This window comes from Coregonus clupeaformis, unplaced genomic scaffold (assembly GCF_020615455.1).
Source record: "Coregonus clupeaformis isolate EN_2021a unplaced genomic scaffold, ASM2061545v1 scaf0645, whole genome shotgun sequence".
Lineage (NCBI taxonomy): Eukaryota > Metazoa > Chordata > Actinopteri > Salmoniformes > Salmonidae > Coregonus > Coregonus clupeaformis.
In genome coordinates this window covers 212,501-231,245 of record NW_025534100.1, presented here as the reverse complement: position 1 = coordinate 231,245, position 18,745 = coordinate 212,501, and the positions used below count along the sequence as shown (strand labels likewise).

Sequence of the window (18,745 nt, the reverse complement as noted above, 5' to 3'; positions counted from 1 at the left end):
TTCTTGATATGCCACACCTGGCAGGTGGATGGATTATCTTGGCAAAGGAGAAATGCTCACTAACAGGGATATAAACAAATATATCCACAACATTTGAGAGAAATAAGCTTTTTGTGCGTATGGAACATTTCTGGGATCTTTTATTTCAGCTTATGAAACATGGGACCAACACTTTTTGTTGCGTTTATATTTTTGTTCAGTGTAATTCCAAATGCATCTTTTGCACTTTTCTATCTACCAAAAAGAACAAATGTATAATTGTGTGTTTTTTATCATCTTGAATATAAACACATTTTAATGCCAAATATTGTAATCGAGATCAACATGATTCTGTATGTATGGTATTTGTGTCTGTGTTTTGAATCTTAAAATAGGGAAAGCACTTGTTGCAGGTGCATGGGGTCCACGTATGGGCCTGTTGGCCTTCCTCAGAGCTTTTTGTGTGTTTTGAATCTTGCCCATTAAAATGTTGTGAACAATTGTTTTATCATGTCTTAGCATGTCAGAAAATTGTGGTTGTCTCGGAGTGTCGAATGTTAATGTTTTTTTTCTCTCACTTTTTAAGAGTACCAGTCAGTGATTTTTTTTCAGGTCATGTGATCAGCTCATTAACATAACATAATGATATATATATATATTTTTAGGACAGCCTTTATGACATCACTCACTACGACATCACTTTTCCTTCTCCCGGTTCCATAAGCAGTGTTCTAGAATGTCTCATTGTACTGTGTGTTTACTTAGCAACCATCAGATGCCTAAACAAAGAGGTTAGGGGCTCTCCTCTCCACAGAGCTAGCGGTCTGGTTTCAGCCAGCTAGTTCCCACCGCTTCAAACTATTGCCAAGGCTTCATCCCGTTTCTCCACCCTTCTCCCAAAGTGTACACTTGCAGACTTCCCGTCGTGGATTTAACAATGGTGGAAACTCCCTCCAGCCAATACTTACACCAATCCAATGCTTTTAAATCCATGGTTGGGAGTGTGCAAACTTTGGGAGAAGGGTGGAGGATGTTGTTTCCACGTCATTTCAATACAACGTGGAATAGACGTTGAATTGATGTCTGTGCCAAGTGGGTAAGGTCTGGTTTCAGCCCCAGTCTATTATTTTTCGCTGTCAAGTTATTTCCCATAGTATAAAAACTGCCATTAGAAACATTCAAATGACATAGTAATTGGAGAGTTGATTGGCCAATTGAGAACATGTCTTCACTGCTAAACCTGTTTTTGAAGATCTGCTGTGTGGGTCCTTATCCATGGTCATTTTGCCAAATCTCTGCAGAGGGCAGGAGCTCTGTCCACTGGGCAGCGAGGACTGACTCACTGGCAGACTAATCTAGGATACTGGCAACTATTTTCTACACTGACTCCACCCGGCTTTACCCTGCTAAGTGTTTTCAAGATTCAGTAAAGGGACAATCTGTGGTGCGGCAGTTTAACTAAGCTCACGAGGCATTCATAAGTTATATTATTTAACAATCAATGGCTATTTTTAGTAATTTAAAAGTACAAAAAGCAGATTGCCCCTTTAATTGCGACAGATACAGTGGCACACACTGCAGCTAGTTACTGGGAGGGAAACCACTTTAATTCAAAGACTAGTGCCATTGCGCCAAGGGAGGGACAGGCTGAGCTGTTATCTACCCCTAACACACTCCCTTCACACACATGGCCTGTGCATGACATCATGGCTACCCTCTCCATGAATTTGATATTGCTTTTCCTCTGTACTGTATTCTATTCTACAGTCAATATAGTCTATTAACAATAATTCCTCTCTGATCTACTCCAACTCTGTGAGAAGCAGAGTCCCATTCACAGCAGGTGACTACACAGAGATGGGGCTTTTGTCGCGTTACACCTGAGCGAGCAGCACCCGGGTGTCCACGCATGCGCTCCACTCTCCCTACTCGGTCGCGCTCAGCCGGTGGCAGAGAAGCTCGTGCCAGTTCTACGGGCAGGTCCGTGGGAGAGGTCTGCGCTGTTCGCGGTGTACGCTGGCGAAGGATCCGTTTCCTCTACTTCTCCTCTCCTGCTATACCAAACTCCATTCTCTTCGGTTTGACTAGGAATATATCTGCGCGTGCATGCTCCGGTTTAACGGTAAGTTTTGGACATAAACGGTATTTGCAATTTTTGTCGCCAACGGTTTGGAATTGGAACGACTTTCTCGGTCATGTGGTTGGCTGTGCCTACCATGTCATAAAATGATAAGACACTTCAGGGAATTGTAGCATACCTACTGCTAGTAACCAAACTGTCATCCTCAGCTGGCCTTTCGGCGCTAATTTGGTTCAATAATACTGACGACAATGTGCAGCCGGATTTCCATCCTCCTGCTCTAGTTGAGGTGATCTGCGTTTGTTTGATTAGCTCCATTTTTATTTTATTTTTCTTGTAAAATAATTGCCATCACAGGTCTCAATATGGTGTAATTGCAGACCGTAATTCGGGGCGTTTCTTGATATCAGGGAACAACCATTGGTGCCTGGCATCGGTCAGTCCATTGGTGACTGCCATCCGTTAGTTCCGGTGTTATTTGACTGATTGTTTCTCGACACAGATGATTTGTTTACGTAGCAGGTTAGGATCATTAACATGGCAGGTTAGATGGATGAGGTTAAAGTTAGGAAAAGGGTTAGGCTTAGCTACAATCCTACAGGAAAGAAACGGCCACTGACCAATGGCGAGCATCAATGGGTGTAACTTGACATCAATAAACGCCGATATCAGAAAACGGCCCTAATTGGGGTCTGCAATTACACCCTTCTTGCTGGTCTGAGAAGGATCTGACCAATGATGTATATAAACCCTGGATTCCTGATGCTATGTTTTTTTGCCAATGAGAGGTTTTGAAGCCACGGGTCGGCCATATTGCCACTCCCCAGTAGGAGCAGTCCTCCATAGGAATGAATGGAATTATACAGTATTTCAATTAAATGTAGACAAAATTAAATGTGTTTAAGTATTTTTTTTGTTATGGTGGGGACAGTAACATTAGAACTTTCAAAAAAGTATACTTTAAGGAATTTTTGTAATTTTTGTTTTTTGTTTTTTGTTTTTTTTGCTCACATAATATAATTTAAAAGTATGCATTTAGGTGTCTGTAATAGAATAAACGTGTCAAAAACGAATGTAGACATTTAATAAATGCATTTCTATAGCTTCCAAAATGTTTTACAATGGTGGCTCCCTGTTAGTCATCTAGTGTATATAAATGATTTGATCTGACTGTAATATTGTTGTCAACGAACAGCCTCCTATATGGAGTAAACAGGGCCAACGCTCTACCGTACCGCCTTGCCCCCGTCCAGCCTCCTATATGGAGTAAACAGGGCCAACGCTCTACCGTACCGCCTTGCCCCCGTCCAGCCTCCTATATGGAGTAAACAGGGCCAACGCTCTACCGTGCACGCCTTGCCCCCGTCCAGCCTCCTATATGGAGTAAACAGGGCCAACGCTCTACCGTACCGCCTTGCCCCCGTCCAGCCTCCTATATGGAGTAAACAGGGCCAACGCTCTACCGTACCGCCTTGCCCCCGTCCAGCCTCCTATATGGAGTAAACAGGCCAACGCTCTACCGTACCGCCTTGCCCCCGTCCAGCCTCCTATGATGGAGTAAACAGGGCCAACGCTCTACCGTACCGCCTTGCCCCCCGTCCAGCCTCCTATATGGAGTAAACAGGGCCAACGCTCTACCGTACCGCCTTGCCCCCGTCCAGCCTCCTATATGGAGTAAACAGGGCCAACGCTCTACCGTACCGCCTTGCCCCCGTCCAGCCTCCTATATGGAGTAAACAGGGCCAACGCTCTACCGTACCGCCTTGCCCCCGTCCAGCCTCCTATATGGAGTAAACAGGGCCAACGCTCTACCGTGCACGCCTTGCCCCCGTCCAGCCTCCTATATGGAGTAAACAGGGCCAACGCTCTACCGTACCGCCTTGCCCCCGTCCAGCCTCCTATATGGAGTAAACAGGGCCAACGCTCTACCGTACCGCCTTGCCCCCGTCCAGCCTCCTATATGGAGTAAACAGGGCCAACGTTATGGGCAGGGCTTAGGAGGCCTGGCCCGCTCTACCGTACCGCCTTGCCCCCGTCCAAATCAAATAATTAAATATTGATCATCTATTTGACCGAGACGCGCCCCGACAGAAAACACATCAATCTCAGATAAGAGCAAAACAGCGCCCCTCTGTCTGAGTATGTTTAGACAATTTATCTGATGCTGTCTGGACCAAAAGAGTATTGCATGTTATACTATTTCTGGCCAGACGGCATCAGATACATGGGCTACATATAGAGGGGCGCTGTTTCGTTCGCTCGGATGCTTTCTCCGATGAGATCGTTTTTAGCAGAGAGGAAGAGGCGACGCGAGAGGGCTCACTCTCCCCTAAATCTCTCCAGAATAATCCCAATGCATTTCTATCATAATAAAATCAGACCTAAGCTTGTCGCCTGCCTTCCTACCTTTGGGACAACATCTCCCATTGTTAGAGCGGAGACATGAGCACTTGTTTGCCGTTTGATTGTAAATGTTTGATCAGTTCCCCATTTCATATGTCACCAGTAGCCTAGTAAATGTACCGTTAATCCCCGTCATTTGGTAACACTAATTTTTTATGTAGTAATTACTCATTTACTGTTCTCATTCTTGGAGAGGAATTTGCATTTCACACCTCACACTCGTACAGGTGACCCACTTGTACATGCAGTGAAACAGGACAAATATATGCACCCCCCCATTTGACCGTTGACCTTTTTGAAATCAAATGCCCGTCCAACTGATTCGTTCTGGCGCCGGCCCTATAAGTTAATGCCCTAAACCTGCTGTGAGATCGGCAGGACAGGCTCTGGATGGAGTTCATGCCCTAAATAAAAAAATTATAATATGCCATTTAGCAGACGCTTTTATCCAAAGCGACTTACAGTCATGCGCGCATACATTTTTGTGTATAACTCTAACTGTTTTAAAGTCACCATTTGGCCTCATGGGTGGTATGCTGCCCTGTAGGGTGGTATGCTGCCCTGTAGGGTGGTATGCTGCCCTGTAGGGTGGTATGCTGCCCTGTAGGGTGGTATGCTGCCCTGTAGCCCTGACATCTGTACCTAATTTAAATGTTTTGAAAAAATAATTCAAAAAACACATTCTCTCAGCTAGATCCAAACCAATTCACCGTGCCTCTAGGGGTGTTGATGATGCGTCACTGGTCATGCTGAACAATATCTAAGAACACGTAGAACAGGCAAATAGCCTAGAATTAGAATTGTATTCATTGACTTCAGTGACGCGTTTAACACCATCCAACCTCGCCTACTGGTGGACAGGCTGGTGAATTTTTGGTGTCTACTCTCTACTGATCAAGTGGATTAATAGTTTCCTTGTGAACCGTACTCAACAAGTGAAGTTGAACTCCTCCATCTCTACATCTAGAACCGTCAATACGGGAGACCCTCAAGGTTGCGTACTTTCACCGATACTGGACACAAACGATTGTCAAGCCTCTGACTCAGCCCACATATTCTTTAAGATACCCAGATGACACCGTTGTGGGTTTCTTCCACCCCAGACCAAGCCTCTCTTCAAGGTTTTGACAGAAACGGCAAAATTCGTCCAGTGGTGCGCAGATAACTTTCTTGAAATGGAGATGAAAATTGGTTTCAGAAGGAATAAAACTCCACTATGAAGACCAATGGGGAATCAGTCGATAGTACTCCACTATGAAGACCAATGGGGAATCAGTCGATAGTACTCCACTATGAAGACCAATGGGGAATCAGTCGATAGTACTCCACTATGAAGACCAATGGGGAATCAGTCGATAGTCACCACATATAAAGAAATACCTAGGAATCGAAATAGACAAACTGAAATTCAATGACTGTGCCTTTGCAAAGATAAAGAAATTGCAACAGGATGTTGTTTTTTACGCAAACTGAACCATTTTACTGTTGACCGCCAAACAGTTCATTCGGAAAGTATTCAGACCCCTTGACTTTTTTCCACATTTTGTTACGTTACAGCCTTATTCTAAAAGTGGATTAAATTGTTTGTTTTTTTCCCCCTCTTCAATCTACACACAATACCTCATAATGACAAAGCAAAAACAGCTTTTTCGAAATAATAACTGGTTACAATTGGAATTCATAGTAGTCAGAAACTACAGGGGGGGCAGGCTGTGGGATTATTTAAGAGACGGTTTGAAGAGGTAGGGTTTCAGATGGTTCCGGAAGATGGGCAGGGACTCTGCTGTCCTAGCTTCAGGGGGAAGCTGGTTCCACCATTGGGGCGCCGGGACAGAGAAGGGCTTGGACTGGGCTGAGGGGGAGCTGCCCTCCCGTAGGGGTGGGAGGGCCAAGAGACCAGATTTGGCAGAACGGAGGGCTCAGGTTGGGGTGTAGGGTTTAAGCATAGCCTGAAGGTAGGAAGGGGAAGTTCCTCTTGCTGTTCCGTAGGCAAGCACCATGGTCTTGCAGTGGATGTGAGCTTCGACTGGAAGCCAGTGTGCGTGTGCGGAGGAGCGGGGTGACGTGAGAGAACTTGGGAAGGTTGAACACCAGGCGGGCTGCAGCGTTCTGGATGAGTTGCAGGGGTTTGATGGGACAAGGGGAGGGCAGCATTGGCTGAGATGAACTTAGATCAGTCGTTCCAAACGCTGGCGGAGACCAGGAATTTCCACATGGGGTTGTGCACAGGGTACACTACACTAGAAGGGTTGCGGTCAAGGGGTGGGGAACGTCTGTAGAGCCTACAGGGAGAGGAGCGGACTGGGAAAGAGAACACACACAGCTGCCAAAGCTACAGAGGAGCAAAATGAGATCATCTGTAGATCTGTAGATAAATAAAGATAGTGGAGTCTTCCCCCTCTCTCCTTCCTCCAGTCACTTGGCAGAACCGACTTTGTTTTGACAACGGGACCGTCGCTGACACTGATTACCAAAACCACAACAGTCACAAATTGCCCTGCCCCTTGATCCTGGTTGGTGTGTCAACAATCTGCAAGTTATGAGCAGTCAGCAGTTTAATTCACACTCCAAGTAGGCTACTGTACTGAACTATACTGAACTATACTCTACTGAACTCTACTGAACTATACTGAACTATACTGAACTATACTGAACTATACTGTACTGAACTCTACTGAACTCTACTGAACTCTACTGTACTGAACTCTACTGAACTCTACTGAACTCTACTGAACTCTACTGAACTGTACTGAACTCTACTGAACTGAACTCTACTATACTGAACTATACTGTACTGAACTATACTGTACTGAACTCTACTGTACTGAACTCTACTGAACTCTACTGTACTGAACTCTACTGTACTGAACTCTACTGAACTCTACTGTACTGAACTCTACTGAACTCTACTGTACTGAACTCTACTGTACTGAACTCTACTGTACTGAACTCTACTGAACTGAACTCTACTGAACTCTACTGAACTGTACTGAACTCTACTGAACTGAACTCTACTGAACTCTACTGTACTGAACTCTACTGTACTGAACTCTACTGAACTGAACTCTACTGAACTCTACTGTACTGTACTGAACTCTACTGTACTGAACTCTACTGAACTCTACTGTACTGAACTCTACTGTACTGAACTCTACTGTACTGAACTCTACTGAACTGTACTGAACTCTATTGAACTCTACTGTACTGAACTCTACTGTACTGAACTCTACTGTATTGAACTCTACTGTACTGAACTCTACTGAACTCTACTGTACTGAACTCTACTGTACTGAACTCTACTGTACTGAACTCTACTGTACTGAACTCTACTGTATTGAACTCTACTGTACTGAACTCTACTGAACTGAACTCTACTGTACTGAACTCTACTGTACTGAACTCTACTGAACTGTACTGAACTCTACTGAACTCTACTGTACTGAACTCTACTGTACTGAACTCTACTGTACTGAACTCTACTGAACTCTACTGTACTGAACTCTACTGAACTGAACTGTACTGAACTCTACTGAACTGAACTCTACTGAACTGAACTCTACTGAACTGAACTCTACTCTACTGAACTCTACTGAACTCTACTGTACTGAACTCTACTGTACTGAACTCTACTCTACTGAACTCTACTCTACTGAACTCTACTGAACTCTACTGTACTGAACTCTACTGTACTCTACTGTACTGAACTCTACTGTACTGAACTCTACTGAACTCTACTGTACTGAACTCTACTGTACTGAACTCTACTGAACTCTACTGTACTGAACTCTACTCTACTGAACTCTACTCTACTGAACTCTACTGAACTCTACTGTACTGAACTATACTGAACTGAACTTTACTGAACTCTACTGTACTGAACTCTACTGAACTGTAAATTGTTAAAAGTAGCCCTTCTGCATAGAGTTGTAAGGTTAGTTAAAAGAGAGATACCCCCGGGCGTTGCCCTCTAGCCGGGCTACGATGCACTCTCTGGGGTTGCATTTATCCAGGACACCCCTGCCCTGAACCCAGCTCTGGATGACCCAGGGATAATCTCTTACCAAGAGGCAGTTTCTCTCTCTCGTTCTCTCTCTCTCTCGTTCTGTCTCTCTCGTTCTGTCTCTCTCTCACCTGACATTCAAAGCTCAGTGAATAGTTCTCTGCTTTCCACATTCAAACATTACCATGGAAACCCAAGATGAACTGAACCCGGACTGACAAAGATGGTGGATAATGAAGATGTCTTACTCAGGTCGTTACCATTGAAAGAAATGGTCACAGTTCCGGTCTGCATATTCATCAGCTCCAGCACCACCCCAACATCAACATATGTGAAAATGGCGCGTTTCTATGTTTTATAGTCAAAGAGATGGAGGAAGATTAATTTTTCCAATGGCACTCACAGCATCACACGGTCTAATCACTAAACATAGACCGTCTCACAGCAGCACACGGTCTAATCACTAAGCATAGACCGTCTCACAGCATCACACGGTCTAATCACTAAGCATAGACCGTCTCACAGCATCACACGGTCTAATCACTAAGCATAGACCGTCTCACAGCAGCACACGGTCTAATCACTAAGCATAGACCGTCTCACAGCATCACACGGTCTAATCACTAAGCATAGACCGTCTCACAGCAGCACACGGTCTAATCACTAAGCATAGACCGTCTCACAGCATCACACGGTCTAATCACTAAGCATAGACCGTCTCACAGCAGCACACGGTCTAATCACTAAGCATAGACCGTCTCACAGCAGCACACGGTCTAATCACTAAGCATAGACCGTCTCACAGCATCACACGGTCTAATCACTAAGCATAGACCGTCTCACAGCAGCACACGGTCTAATCACTAAGCATAGACCGTCTCACAGCATCACACGGTCTAATCACTAAGCATAGACCGTCTCACAGCATCACACGGTCTAATCACTAAGCATAGACCGTCTCACAGCATCACACGGTCTAATCACTAAGCATAGACCGTCTCACAGCATCACACGGTCTAATCACTAACTGAAGACAGTCCTCACGCAGAATGAGATGGTTTCATATCAACGGTATGAATAGGTTCTGTGCCAGTGCTATGTGGGGGGTCACTAGCAGCGCCCCCTCTGGCCAAGCCTTTTCACAGCGCGGCACCACAGGGGACCGGGTAGTAAAGTGCTTTAACTTTTATAGTTGTTTGTTCGGAGGATAATACGCCCTTACCGGGAGCAATCCGGGGTTACCCCGGTGACCGCTGAGTGAGCTCATGGCGTGTGTGTGAGGGGACAGACAGAGGAGAGGTCAGAGGTCAAGGGTGCTGAAATGGCAACAAATTCAGAGTGAAGTGAAATACCAGACTAGACAGCAGAAATCCTCTAGTCTAAACCCTCCCTAAGAAATGCATGTAAGTCTTCCTTCCTTCTCGCTCTCTCTCTCTCTCTCCTCTGCCTTTCCCCCTTTCTCTCCTCCCCCCTCCCTCCCCCTTCTCTCTCCTCTCCCCCTTATCTCTCCTCCCCCATCTCTCTCTCCTCTCCCCACTCTCTCCCCTTCTCTCTCCTCTCCTCCCCCTCTCTCCTCTCCCCCTTCTCTCTCTCTCTCCTCTCCCCCTCTCTCTCTCTCCCCCTCTCTCTCTCTCTCCTCTCCTCTCCTCCCCCCTCTCTCCCCCCTCTCTCTCTCTCTCTCCCCCCTCTCTCTCCCTCCCCTTGTTCAGAGAGATGCTACTATTATGTTGGTCAGTCAGTTTCTGATGGAAAAGTCACACTAACGCTTGGACTGTGTGTGTGTTACTGCTGTTGTGTGTTAGGGCTGTTGTGTGTTAGGGCTGTTGTGTGTTAGGGCTGTTGTGTGTTAGGGCTGTTGTGTGTTAGGGCTGTTGTGTGTTAGGGCTGTTGTGTGTTAGGGCTGTTGTGTGTTAGGGCGGTTGTGTGTTAGGGCTGTTGTGTGTTAGGGCTGTTGTGTGTTAGGGCTGTTGTGTGTTAGGGCTGTTGGGTGTTAGGGCGGTTGGGTGTTAGGGCTGTTGGGTGTTAGGGCTGTTGGGTGTTAGGGCGGTTGTGTGTTAGGGCGGTTGTGTGTTAGGGCTGTTGTGTGTTAGGGCTGTTGTGTGTTAGGGCTGTTGTGTGTTAGGGCTGTTGTGTGTTAGGGCTGTTGTGTGTTAGGGCTGTTGTGTGTTAGGGCTGTGACGATGGCGGTTACTAGCCAGAGAAATGACCGCGGTCACTGCAATAAACGTTCGAATAGCCATTTAAAAATTTATTTTTACTGATTTTCTCATCTCAAGTAAAAACAGGAAGTGTACCCATCAACATGTGCTGTGATTTGTTGATTCAACTCACGTTACAAAAAATACATTCCATTGCATGAGATTCATTTAAAGGGCGACTGCGCTTGCTGATTTGTTTTATATTTGGTTAATTAAGAAATGTTAGTGGCCGTGACTGAATTCAAACGTGAGTTGGTTTCGGAGGGGGAGGAGTTCCGGCTGTAATAAAGCCCTTGTTGTGAGGAGAAACTCATTCTGATTGGCTGATTGGCCCAGTCATGTGAAATCCATAGATTAGGGCCTAATGTATTTATTTAAATTGACTGACTTCCTAATATGAACTAACTTAGCAACATTTGAAATTGTTGCATGTTGCGTTTTATATTTTTGTTAACTATACTTTAATACACGTGAATTTGTCCCAATACTTTTGGACCCCTAAAATGGGGGGGGGGACTATGTACAAAAAGTGCTGTAATTTCTAAACCGTTTGCCCGATATGGATGGAAATACCCTTAAGTATAATTTCAAATCCGAAGTGCTAGAGTACAGAGCCAAAACAACAAATAATGTGTCACTGTCCCAATACTTTCGGAGCTCACTGGATCATGAGTTAGAAGATTATTAATATTGTGAAGTTAATATGTAAGAGCATTGAAGATAAATCACAATACGTTTAAAAAACATCTTAGCTAGCTAACTAGCAGATTAGCTTAAATGATCAACATCAATGATCAGCTCATGGCCCGCCCTCTCTTCCACCATGTCAATCATGTGTTCAGGAGGCACTGTAACTTGCTTATATTGTGTGATGAGTGAGCGTGTTGTTGCAGAAATAAGCAGGCCTATGCTACACAGGTAGTTGATGTTATTAATTATTAATCTTCTTTGAAGGGGTGGGTGCACCCTTTTAAAATTTTGAGCACCTGCCGTGTGTGTGTGTGTGTGTGTGTGTGTGTGTGTGTGTGTGTGTGTGTGTGTGTGTCCCAGCTGCCAGTGTTAGGGCTTCCATGCGTTACTGTGGTAACCCTCATAGCAGCAGCCGTCCCCATGGTTACAGACTGTGTGCCACCCACAATGGCTGCTTGTTTACAAGCCCAACCAAACCCTCCCCTCTCTCCAAACGGGGTCAGGGTCGACACCAAACCCTCCCCTCTCTCCAAACGGGGTCAGGGTCGACACCAAACCCTCCCCTCTCTCCAAACGGGGTCAGGGTCGACACCAAACCCTCCCCTCTCTCCAAACGGGGTCAGGGTCGACACCAAACCCACTTCCCTCTGTTAGTCTCTCCCTCCTCCTTGTATCCCTCCCTCCATTGAACGGGTCAAAGACCAAAATAATTTGGTTCACTGGTCTTTGATGCCACCATTCCCTCCCTCCCTCCTCCTCCCTCCCTCCTTCCATGGGCAGTGCTCGTAAACAAAGGTGGTGAAATTGGAAGGAGTGCCAGTGATGACATCAACCAAATCACGTGACAGGGATGTAAAAAAAAAAATTGCCTGGGCCTTCCTGGTTATCTCACAATGGGGTTCCGAGGGCTCCGATTGGCTGATGGGGTCTTTAGAAGCCCTCTGACGTTCTACTAACGTTCTACTAACATTGTGCCCCATCAGCGCTACTAGCTGTGACATCATTACTGTTAGCCTATTGTCACTGAGAACCCTGTCCACAATGGTGCACTAGGCACAGCATTCTGGGATAGGGTGGGTGGGTGGGTGTGAGATGACATTGCTGAGCGGTGACGACACCGAGCTGAGCTGATCATACACTCATTAGTTAGCTTTTCTCAGCCGACCCAATAACGCCCCATCTCTCTCCCCCTCGCTCCCTCAATCCACAGACCAGCATTGTGGGGCCTGACCTATATATTGAGAGAGAGAGATGCTGAGAGAAACCATTAGAGAGAGAGAGAGAGAGATGCTGAGAGAAACCATTAGAGAGAGAGAGATGCTGAGAGACACCATTAGAGAGAGCGAGATGCTGAGAGAAACCATTAGAGAGAGAGAGATGCTGAGAGAAACCATTAGAGAGAGAGAGATGCTGAGAGACACCATTAGAGAGAGCGAGATGCTGAGAGAAACCATTAGAGAGAGAGAGATGCTGAGAGAAACCATTAGAGAGAGATGCTGAGAGAAACCATTAGAGAGAGAGATGCTGAGAGAAACCATTAGAGAGAGAGAGATGCTGAGAGAAACCATTAGAGAGAGAGAGAGATGCTGAGAGAAACCATTAGAGAGAGAGATGCTGAGAGAGAGAGATGCTGAGAGAAACCATTAGAGAGAGAGAGAGATGCTGAGAGAAACCATTAGAGAGAGAGAGAGATGCTGAGAGACACCATTAGAGAGAGAGAGATGCTGAGAGAAACCATTAGAGAGAGAGAGAGATGCTGAGAGAGAGATGCTGAGAGAAACCATTAGAGAGAGAGAGATGCTGAGAGAAACCATTAGAGAGAGAGATGCTGAGAGAGAGAGATGCTGAGAGAAACCATTAGAGAGAGAGAGATGCTGAGAGAAACCATTAGAGAGAGAGAGAGATGCTGAGAGACACCATTAGAGAGAGAGAGATGCTGAGAGAAACCATTAGAGAGAGAGAGATGCTGAGAGAGAGATGCTGAGAGAAACCATTAGAGAGAGAGAGATGCTGAGAGAAACCATTAGAGAGAGAGATGCTGAGAGAGAGAGATGCTGAGAGAAACCATTAGAGAGAGAGATGGATCAAAAGACACAACCTTCCCTTAGAACAGGCTTGGAACCTCTAACCCTGGCAACCTCCCCTTAGAACAGGCTTGGAACCTCTAACCCTGGCAACCTCCCCTTAGAACAGGCTTGGAACCTATAACCCTGGCAACCTCCCCTTAGAACAGGCTTGGAACCTCTAACCCTGGCAACCTCCCCTTAGAACAAGCTTGGAACCTATAACCCTGGCAACCTCCCCTTAGAACAGGCTTGGAACCTATAACCCTGGCAACCTCCCCTTAGAACAGGCTTGGAACCTCTAACCCTGGCAACCTCCCCCTTAGAACAGGCTTGGAACCTATAACCCTGGCAACCTCCCCTTAGAACAGGCTTGGAACCTCTAACCCTGGCAACCTCCCCTTAGAACAGGCTTGGAACCTCTAACCCTGGCAACCTCCCCTTAGAACAGGCTTGGAACCTCTAACCCTGGCAACCTTCCCTTAGAACAGGCTTGGAACCTCTAACCCTGGCAACCTCCCCTTAGAACAGGCTTGGAACCTATAACCCTGGCAACCTCCCCTTAGAACAGGCTTGGAACCTCTAACCCTGGCAACCTCCCCTTAGAACAGGCTTGGAACCTATAACCCTGGCAACCTCCCCTTAGAACAGGCTTGGAACCTATAACCCTGGCAACCTCCCCTTAGAACAGGCTTGGAACCTCCTAACCCTGGCAACCTCCCCCTTAGAACAGGCTTGGAACCTATAACCCTGGCAACCTCCCCTTAGAACAGGCTTGGAACCTATAACCCTGGCAACCTCCCCTTAGAACAAGCTTGGAACCTCTAACCCTGGCAACTTGACTGGTAAACGTCACGTTTTTGAAAATGGCCTTTGTGGCATCGATGTGCGTCAGTAATATTTATTCTAGTGTCAGAATGTACTACAACGTGTAAATAGGATGAAGTCAGTCTCGTCCGAAACGGAGATTTTCCAGATGATAGATTAAATAGTATGTTACAGAATGAAGGGTACCGTAACAGTTTGAGGTCACAGAATGAAGGGTACCGTAACAGTTTGAGGTCACAGAATGAAGGGTACCGTAACAGTTTGAGGTCACAGAATGAAGGGTACCGTAACAGTTTGAGGTTACAGGAATGAAGGGTACCGTAACAGTTTGAGGTCACAGAATGAAGGGTACCGTAACAGTTTGAGGTCACAGAATGAAGGGTACCGTAACAGTTTGAGGTTACAGAATGAAGGGTACCGTAACAGTTTGAGGTCACAGAATGAAGGGTACCGTAACAGTTTGAGGTTACAGAATGAAGGGTACCGTAACAGTTTGAGGTTACAGAATGAAGGGTACCGTAACAGTTTGAGGTCACAGAATGAAGGGTACCGTAACAGTTTGAGGTTACAGAATGAAGGGTACCGTAACAGCTCTATATATGTTTGAGTCGTGCCCTCAGCTGGCAGCACCAGTAATCATCAATTCAGAGCTGCATACGACCCCATCATAATGCCATGTTCAATTTGGTTTGACATTCGATATCCATATGGGGCTCCTTAGGGACCCATCAGTAAATTACACAATGTACACTGAGCAAAAACATTAAACGCAAAAATATTTCGTAGATTTTACTGAGTTACAGTTCATATAAAGAAGTCAGTCAATTGAAATAAAGTCATTAGGTCCTAATCTATGGGTTTCACATGACTTGGAATAAAGATATTAATCTGTTGGTCACAGACACCTTAAAAAGGTAGAGGGCGTGGATCAGAAGACCAGTCAGTATCTGGAGTGACCAACATTTGCCTCATGCAGCGCGACACATCTCCTTCACATAGAGTTGATCAGGCTGTTGATTGTGGCCTGTGGAATGTTGTCCCACTCCTCTTCAATGGCTGTGCGACGTTGCTGGATATTGGCGGGAACTGGAACACGCTGTCGTACATGTCAATCGGAGCATCCCAAACATGCTCAATGGGTGACATGTCTGGTGAGTATGCAGGCCATGGAAGAACTGGGACATTTTCAGCTTCCAGGAATTGTGTACAGATCCTTGCGACATGGGGCCGTGCATTATCATGCTGAAACGTGAGGTGATGGCGGTGGATGAATGGCACGACAATGGGCCTCAGTATCTCATCACGGTTTCTCTGTGCATTCAAATTGCCATCGATAAAATTGAATTGTGTTCGTTGTCCGTAGCTGATGCCTGACCATACCATAACCCCACCGCCACCATGGGGCACTCTGTTCACAACGTTGACATCAGCAAACCGCTCGCCCACACGACTTCATACACGCTGTCTGCCATCTGCCCGGTACAGTTGAAACCGGGATTAATCCGTGAAGAGCACACTTCTCCAGCGTGCCAGTGGCCATCGAAGGTGATCATTTGCCCATTTGAAGTCGGTTACGACGCCGAACTGCAGTCAGGTCAAGACCCTGGTGAGGACGACGAGCACGCAGATGAGCTTCCCTGAGACGGTTTCTGACAGTTTGTGCAGAAATTATTTGGTTTGTGCAAACCCACAGTTTCATCAGCTGTCCGGGTGGCTGGTCTCAGACGATCCCGCGGGTGAAGAAGCCGGAAGAGGAGGAATAGGAAGTGGGTACAGAGCTGTAGAGAGAGACTGCAGCGCTATAGGCTGTAGAGATCACGCTGTTTAATCAGCTTCTTGATATGCCACACCTGTCAGGTGGATGGATTATCTTGACAATGGATAAAATAATCACCCAGTGTAGCAGGTAGTTGGTATTATTAGGGTCGACGTTTGCTGAAGGGTTCACACTGAGCTCAGAGATGTTGCATAAGACTGCACACAGACACACAGACACACACACACACACACACACACACCAACCCTCGGGCCGGGCCTGTGAAACTGGATGGCTGCGTTCCACCTATCCCTTGTGTGAGGAGGCACATCACCAGCGGTAGACTCACTTCCTGACTATGAATAATAAGTAAATGGATGAAGCGTGTGTCTGTGTTCAGTGTGTCGGTGTGTGTGTCAGTGTGTCTGTGTTCAGTGTGTCGGTGTGTGTGTCTGTGTGTCTGTGTGTCTGTGTTCAGTGTGTCGGTCTGTGTGTCTGTGTGTCTGTGTTCAGTGTGTCGGTGTGTGTCTGTGTGTCTGTGTTCAGTGTGTGTGTCTGTGTGTCTGTGTTCAGTGTGTCGGTCTGTGTGTCTTTGTTCAGTGTGTCGGTGTGTGTCTGTGTTCGGTGTGTCTGTGTTCAGTGTGTCGGTCTGTGTGTCTGTGTTCAGTGTGTCGGTGTGTGTGTCTGTGTTCAGTGTGTCGGTCTGTGTGTCTGTGTTCAGTGTGTCGGTGTGTGTGTCTGTCTGTGTCTGTGTTCAGTGTGTCGGTGTGTGTTCAGTGTGTCGGTGTGTAAAGGGAATCATGAGGCTGCTACTGAAATATTAAAGGGGCAGTGCAGTTAAAGTCATCTTACTGTTTTTTAAAATATTTTGTATATAACTACAGTGCATTGTTACGTTACAGCCTTATTCTAAAATGGATTAAATAAAGTTTTTCCCTCATCAATCTACACACAGTAACCCATAATGACATGGTGAAAACAGGTTTTTAGAAATGTTTGCAAATGTATAAAAAACAGAAATACCTTATTTACTATTCAGACCCTTTGCTATGAGACTTGAAATTGAGCTCAGGTGCATCCTGTTTCCATTGATCATCCTTAAGATGTTTCTACAACTTGATTGGAGTCCACCTGTGGTAAATTCAATTGATTGGACATGATTTGGAAAGGCACACACCTGTCTATATAAGGTCCCACAGTTGACAGTGCATGTCAGAGCAAAAACCAAGCCATGAGTTCGAAGGAATTGTCTGTAGAGCTCAGAGACAGGATTGTGTCGAGGCACAATATCTGCATCATTGAAGGTCCCCAAGAACACAGTGGCCTCCATCGTTCTTAAGTGGAAGAAGTTTAGAACCACCAAGACTCTTCCTAGAGCTGGCCGCCCGGCCGAACTGAGCAATCGGGGGAGAAGGGCCTTGGTCAGGGAGGTGACCAAGAACCCGATGGTCACTCTGACAGAGCTCCAGGGTTCCTCTGTGAAGATGGGAGAACCTTCCAGAAGGACAACCATCTCTGCAGCACTCCACCAGTCAGGCCTTTATGGTAGAGTGGCCAGATGGAAGCCACTCCTCAGTAAAAGGCACATGACAGCCCGTTTGGAGTTTGCCAAAAGGCACCTAAAGGACTCCGACCATGAGAAACAAGATTCTCTGGTCTGATGAAACCAAGATTGAACTCTTTGGGCTGAATGCCAAGCGTCACGTCTGGAGGAAACCTGGCACCGTCCGTACGGTGATGCATGGTGGTGGCATCATCATGCTGTGGGGATGTTTTTCATGTCCTTGAGTGGCCCAGCCAGAGCCTGGACATGAACCCAATCGAACATCTCTGGAGAGACCTGAAAATAGCTGTGCAGCGACGCTCCCCATCCAACCTGACAGAGCTTGAGAGGATCTGCAGAGAAGAATGGGAGAAACTCCCCAAATACAGGTGTGCCAAGCTTGTAGCGTCATACCCGAGAAGACTCGGTGGTGTAATCACTGCCAAAGGTGCTTCAACAAAGTACTGAGTAAAGGTTCTGAATATTTATGTAAATGTATTTATTTATTTGTTTTTAAATATCTTAAAACCTGTTTTTCCTGTGTCATTATGGGGTATTGTGTGTAGATTGATTTAAAAAAAACAATTTAATCAATTTTAGAATAAGGCTGTAATGTAACAAAATGTGGAAAAAGTCAAGGGGTCTGAATACTTTCCGAATGCACTGTATATTAAAATGTATATCGACACACCCACATCAGACTGAGCATTTCAATGGCAAGAGGAGGCTCAGGGAAATAAATGATAAAAAATGTATTTGGTCTTATGTGTTCTCTGGTTGTTTTCTGGTTGTTTTCTGGTTGTTTTCTGGTTGTTTTCTGGTTGTTCTCTGGTTGTTCTCTCAGGGCATTCTGGTATTAATAGAAAACAAGGACTTGAAAAGAGAACATTCGATTCGAAGTTGCTTGTGGTTTGAAAGGTTCCCAGAGCTCAGCTGATTGAGGTTAATGTAGTCTAGACCTGCCATTCATGATAATATCAACGACAACTTGTTTGTGAAATCAAAGAGCGAGAACTAGAAGTGTGTCGCAGACTAAAACACTGAAATATTGTTCTTAGATATTGATTTTGATGTATTTTTAGATACAGTATTTCTTGGGGTAGGGAAAAACTGAACAAAATGTAGAAGGTTTTTGCAGTTATCCAAACTTTGTTGGTTGTTTACAGTGGAAACAACCACCCTGTAGCCCGCAGTCTGATACCTAA

At 45.8% G+C, this 18,745-nt stretch overlaps 1 protein-coding gene across 1 annotated transcript in view; it reads left to right on the top strand.

Annotated features, from left to right (window-relative positions):
* Positions 1-1,901: 1,901 nt before the first annotated feature.
* LOC121554197 (FH2 domain-containing protein 1) overlaps positions 1,902-18,745 on the top strand; it is a 37,110-nt gene continuing 20,266 nt past the window's right edge. Inside the window, exon 1 of the mRNA XM_045216238.1 lies at positions 1,902-2,101. The gene's annotated coding sequence lies outside the window, so the exon portion shown is untranslated. The remainder of the gene's footprint in view (positions 2,102-18,745) is intronic.